Source organism: Silene latifolia, chromosome 2, assembly GCF_048544455.1.
Source record: "Silene latifolia isolate original U9 population chromosome 2, ASM4854445v1, whole genome shotgun sequence".
Lineage (NCBI taxonomy): Eukaryota > Viridiplantae > Streptophyta > Magnoliopsida > Caryophyllales > Caryophyllaceae > Silene > Silene latifolia.
Window position 1 is genome coordinate 139,599,858 of NC_133527.1, and position 6,000 is coordinate 139,605,857.

Here is a 6,000-nt window from a genome sequence, read left to right on the forward strand (position 1 = left end):
CATGTTATTAATTAATTTAATGAATATTTATCACATAAATATCATTTTACAAATTAATTAAATTACATACAACAAATTGACTAATGATACTTGATCATATAAATAAAATGTGTCATATAATTATAATTCACAACATCTTGTAATTATAATTAATCATTCATTCTTATCTCTATTGTTTCTCAAACAATAAGCAATTTTAGTAATAAAGCATTTTTATTACTAAAATAAATCTTATTTAATCCATTACAATAAGATATCAATATTCTCTATCACAAGTAAATTGTTCAATTTTAAGGAATTTATTACCTTGTATCATCATACAATTAATCAATTTATCCATTAAGGGAATTGTCCTTTAGGTGTGACCTTAAGGGATCAACTGACCACCACCATCACATGACAATAATGTCAAACTCTAGTCAACCAATCATTACCGATTAATGACCATCAGTTGATTATATAATAAATCATCCCTCACGTATTCTTAATATGAGATTTAATTATGATATTAAATCATGTGATCGCACTATTGTTGAGGACACATTTTCCAACAACATACTCCAACAATCTCCCACTTGCCCGAGATAAGTGTGCCTCACCAATTCTCTTGTCCTATTACAATCTCCTACTCAATGCAAGGTGTCTTGCAGGTCGTTCTTGCAAGTGATCATATCAAGAGTGGTTTCCTCGATCTAGAGAGTAACTGTCTGACCGAAATTATCTACCGTAGATACCTTCCGAGCGTGGCCACGCATTTTCAGTTCACTACTCCTCGAGTGGTCTTGAGATTTTTAAATAACCTTGACAAGGGATGGACAATTCCTATCACACTATTCCCTTTGTTTAGCCACAGCTCATCCTGACCCAAAATATGCCCATTAGAACTCATTTACGAAAATCGTAGAGCATAATTTAAAGTCACTCAAAAACTGTGCCAACTGGGGCGAACAATCTCTAGTCAAAGAATTGACTCAAAAGAATACTATAGTAGCTATTGCCACGACCAGGCTATATGAATTACCAGAACCCTATAAGCGGTCACTGCCAGGCAGAGTGTCTTTTACAGTCTGCCTATGTGATCGACTAGTCATCTCTTATGGCTCTATGACACTTGAACTTGCCATCAATCGACTCACAATCTAGTCACTTAGAGACGTCACCTTATATGGGCGACCAGGGGCAATTACTATGTTAATCCAGTTCACTTAAATAGGTTTCAATGTTGTGTCAACAACCTATCCGGATATAACAAGGTAACAGATGAGTTTAAGAAACTCAACCGATAAATGCGATTATCACATATGAATAGTCAATACCATATTACTACTTCATATCTTATAATCTAAAGTGTATATATATTATACTTATCAAGGTGCAATAAAATCTTGGTTAGTGGATATACCATGTATCCATTTGGTCCAACTTTATGAATTGCTTTCTCCTTCCATTCAATGTCATTTCTAATGTCATGAATTTCTCTGAGTACATGTCTAGATTTCTTCATATACTTGGGCCTTTTAACTTGTAAAATGCTCCCACTGTTATCATATAACTTGTGATAAAATACATGGCGAAAGGATCTACCCATAGTCCTTTATTAATCACCACGTCACAACGTACTCAAACTTCATTTGTTGAATTTGCAATGATTGATACTAAAACATTTTTCTAGTCACTTACTCCTGAGTCAAGAAAATTAGCCTAGGATTTTGTTAAATCCTTATAGGTTTGGAAACTAATGTTTGTGCAACCCTTCAACACACAACTTAGTATGTCTTCCAAACACAAGAACGGATCCTCATTTCTTTTCAGGAATTATAGTGGATGTTCTTGAAGGCTTTCAAATGACTTTTATACAAAATAACTTGTCATTGACTCATTATGCTCCAAGCATATGATTCATCATGACATGTGCATACATTGGCATACATGATCGTTCTAATGGCGGAAACATTAGCAATCGATTTTATGTGATCAATAACTCATAGGGTTCAGTGAATGACTATGATTCTATCATAGTAATTCCACTTTCATCTAAATGAATAACCTCCTCAACCTATGTTGATATCAAACCGATAATGAATCTTATAAACATAAGTTACTTATCTACGTGCCAACTTAAATTCCCTATATAATAATAGATTTGGAATCTTAAAAAATGCAACATGTCTTCTTTCATCGAGAATTGAAAACAAAAAACTACTCCTTTATCAACGGTAGTGTTGGCATGTCATCCTCAATGATATTAATATGAAAGACAATTTCTCCCACTGATCTTCATGTCTAAACATGACAATATTGACTCCCACTTAAATGCATGTATACTTATGGCCTCTCGACAACCCGAGCAAAACCATTTTCTTATTACATGACATGAGATGATTATTGCAATTTCTAAGTGTTGATTAAAATCTTGTGTTAGTGTCACACACTCACACCCTTTCTAAATACCTATTTAGAAATTAGTCTTCACATCCAACTTGATCATTTTCATTATGAGGTGTAGCAATGATGATATGGATCTTAGCATAGTTACCTTCTAACTTAGCTTTGTGGACAATTCAATGACTATCCATGCAACTCTGATGCATAGACTTCACATTGGTTTGTTAGGCTCTTATGTAAATAGACTTGAAATTACTCGATATAACCACTTCATAATATTTATTAAAGATCACTTTCTATTGGTCACTTCACTAGTCTCGAGTTTGACCTAACAAGCTTTCTTTTGGTCTCCTCACTAGTCTTGAGTTTGACCTAACAAGCTTTCTTTTGGTCTCCTAACTAGTCTTGAGTTTGACCTAACAAGCGTTTTTTTGGTCTCCTCACTAGTTTTGAGTTTGTTGCTAATTTTCTCCCACTCTATATTTTGAAAAATACGCCTATTTAATTAAAATATAGCTATGTAAGCAACAATCAATTCACAAGAGTAAATGTCGCACATTTTGACCTTAATAGATGACCCTTTTGTAATGACATTGTAATCTAGTAGTATGATAGACTAACTTTTATAAGATAAAGGATTGGACTCATATCCATATCTTATACAATTTTATGGTCTTAAGACCTCCCATAACTCGTATGGAGTCTTATAAGTGGTTACACGTCTTAGTTATAAGTGGCGATTTCAATTGGTTTCTAAAATTCTCTACCTAGGGTTCAAATAACTCTATTTGACTTTTTAATCGTTTTATCTTACCTCAAATAAGATGTGATATTTGGTTATAAAAGTATAAGAGGGAATCAAATTTATGACTTATGAACTTATTACAATGATCCAATCGTTGTAATTCTTTTATGATCAATTTAAGTCAAATCAATTTATTTATGTTGTTGATGTGAAAGGTGCATAATGACAAGTTTTTAGAACAAAGAAAAATTCCATAAATCGAATTATTTGGGTTGAAAGCCAAGCTATTAAAATTCATACAACCATTGTTTGTCAGATGGAAATTAAATAAACTTCCATGTCCAACATGGAAATCAAAAGAAGTTCTAAAAACAATAAGCCAAAATACAATAATACTAAAGAAGACAATACAAAATAAAAAAGCCAAGCTTCCATAGGTCTTCTACTATGGGCGGCTACTCTAGCATCGCTTGTTGAAGATCATCCTCAAGCATGCTTGTCCTTGCCTATGTCTTTGCTCACATGCCCTATATCACATTTAAAGGGGGGTGAGAATCACAACTTGTATCAAAATAGCAAAGTTGGGATTTATATCAATAACACAATAAATTATAGAACTTATTACCTACTGGAGTCACATGTCCAGCTTGAACATCTCCAAGATACTTTGGGCAATTTCGCTTCCAATGGCTCGTACCATGATAAGTGCATTTTATATAGTCTTTTTGGCCTATTTATGCACGTATTTCTATGCTATTATCGTAGTTTTATGCTACGAAATGCCCCGAATATGCTACTTTGGTTTATTTTGTCTTATTTGCAGGAATGAACAAGAAAGTAGTGAAATCGAGCCATTTATCGTCCGTTTTGCATGCATTTGGAGGAAGAGTGAATTTGGAGCGGAAATGTAGCTGTCTTGGGATGCGTGAAGCTGTTTCGGGAGCTAAAAAGGACAAGCAAGTCAAAGCTGAACTAACGGAATTATGAGCTGCTGAAAGTTAGTTTTCACTCGATCGAGTACTTAACTGGTCGATCGAGTGGTTTTAGATTAAGTAATAAGTCGATAGAGTAGATTATATGGTCGATCGAACAGTTGCATATTTATTGTTTAGTCGATCGAGTGGTTATTTCACTCGACCGAACGGTTTGAGCTCGAATTTGCTCGATCGAGTAGTTTTAAACCACTCGATCGAGTGGAATCGTTATTGGGCTTGGGCTTTTTAGTTTATTTCCGTAATTAGGTTAAATAATTCCTATTTTCTTATAAATAGGAGAGTAGGACGTCATTTGTAACTCTCTGGCTCTTGTTCCGGGGCTTCTCCTCTCGGATTTTACCATACACTGTCGGACGCTGCTTTTCCCTGTTACTTTGTTCTTCTCTATTTCCGGATCATTAATTCTGTAATTTAATCTTTCCCTTTACTCTTATTTAATGCTTATTTCTTCTTTATCTCTTCATTTTGTTCTTGCTTATTTAATTATGTCTAGCTAATCTTTCTGCTAGGATTAGGGTAGTCAATGGACTGTTGTTAATTGCTGATTAGGTTTATAGATTCGTCGTTGTTGTTGTAGTCTATGTTGTTAATCGCTGCCTTAACTGTATCCCGCTAGTTGATTCGAAGCAATTAGCCTTTTAACTTTGGTAAACCTTGACCTGGACCGAAAGGTTGGAAGGGGTGAGACCCGCAGTGAACAATAGGATGCTTTAGTGAGGGCGAAAGTTAAGCTAATAGCATTTTAGGGCGAATTGAGACCGAAAGGAGATATTCGTTGCCCCTTAGACCGACACATCGACTAATCTGTGACCTTAGCTGCAATTGACTGACGTTCATTGATGACCCGAAATCCTAGTTCCCTTCTCTTACTGTTAATTTCTCTTGTCCTTATCACTCTTGCCTTAGCCTTAGTAGTTTAGTTAACACAGCCAAAACCCCCAACTTGTGACATTAGACAGATAGAATAGACAAGTAGATAGTAAACCGCCTCCCTGTGGAGATCGACCCTACTTACCACTGACTTCTGTTAGTAGTATCTAGGTATTTTATTTTTGGTACTTCTGTTAGTAGTATCTAGGTATTTTATTTTTGGTACATAATGACCGTATCAAATTTTGGCGCCGTTGCCGGGGAAGGTAACTATTTATTTACTTGTTTTATTTTGTTTGTTTTTAGCCTCAAGGAATTTATTCCTTGAGGCAGTTCTAATCTTTTTCCTTGAGTGCTGTTTTGATAGGCCCGACAGGTCCTACCTAGACAGTTCTAGGTGAAAGATTGTCAAAGGGAAGGCTTGAGTACCTTTGACCCATCACCTATGTCCCATTATATGGCGCAACAGGTGACTTACTGCGGGAGATGTGCTGCTGCTGAGCACAATGCAGTTTTTTGTATGGCAAAAAATGACGCGGTCCTCGAGTTCAGGCTTTGGGGACGAGTTAGCCATTCCTCTGTAGTTGTGCCGCCGCATCTACCCTATCAGCGAGGCTATCAAGAGCCTCCATTTGTCTGGCCACCGCAACAACAAGATCCTTCTGACATACGGAAAGAAGAGATTGCGGAGCTGAAATCGTTGTTAGAGAGACTTGCATCCAAAAGGCAAGAATGTGATAGACGTATGGAAGCTCAACTCATTGAGCTGGAGTCACAAATTGCTCATTTAGCAGCTGAGTCAGATAGTGGGAGCCCAGAAGAGGTATACTTTACCGAGAGCGGTTTTTCCCATGAAGAAACCGTGTTGCCCAATGCTGAGGATGATTTTTATGACTCGGATTACGAAATTCTATCATATTTCAATGATTTACACGAGGATTTCAGCACTGTACAGGAAGAATCACTCGATCGAGTGACTTATATTAGTCGATCGAGTGAATTTCC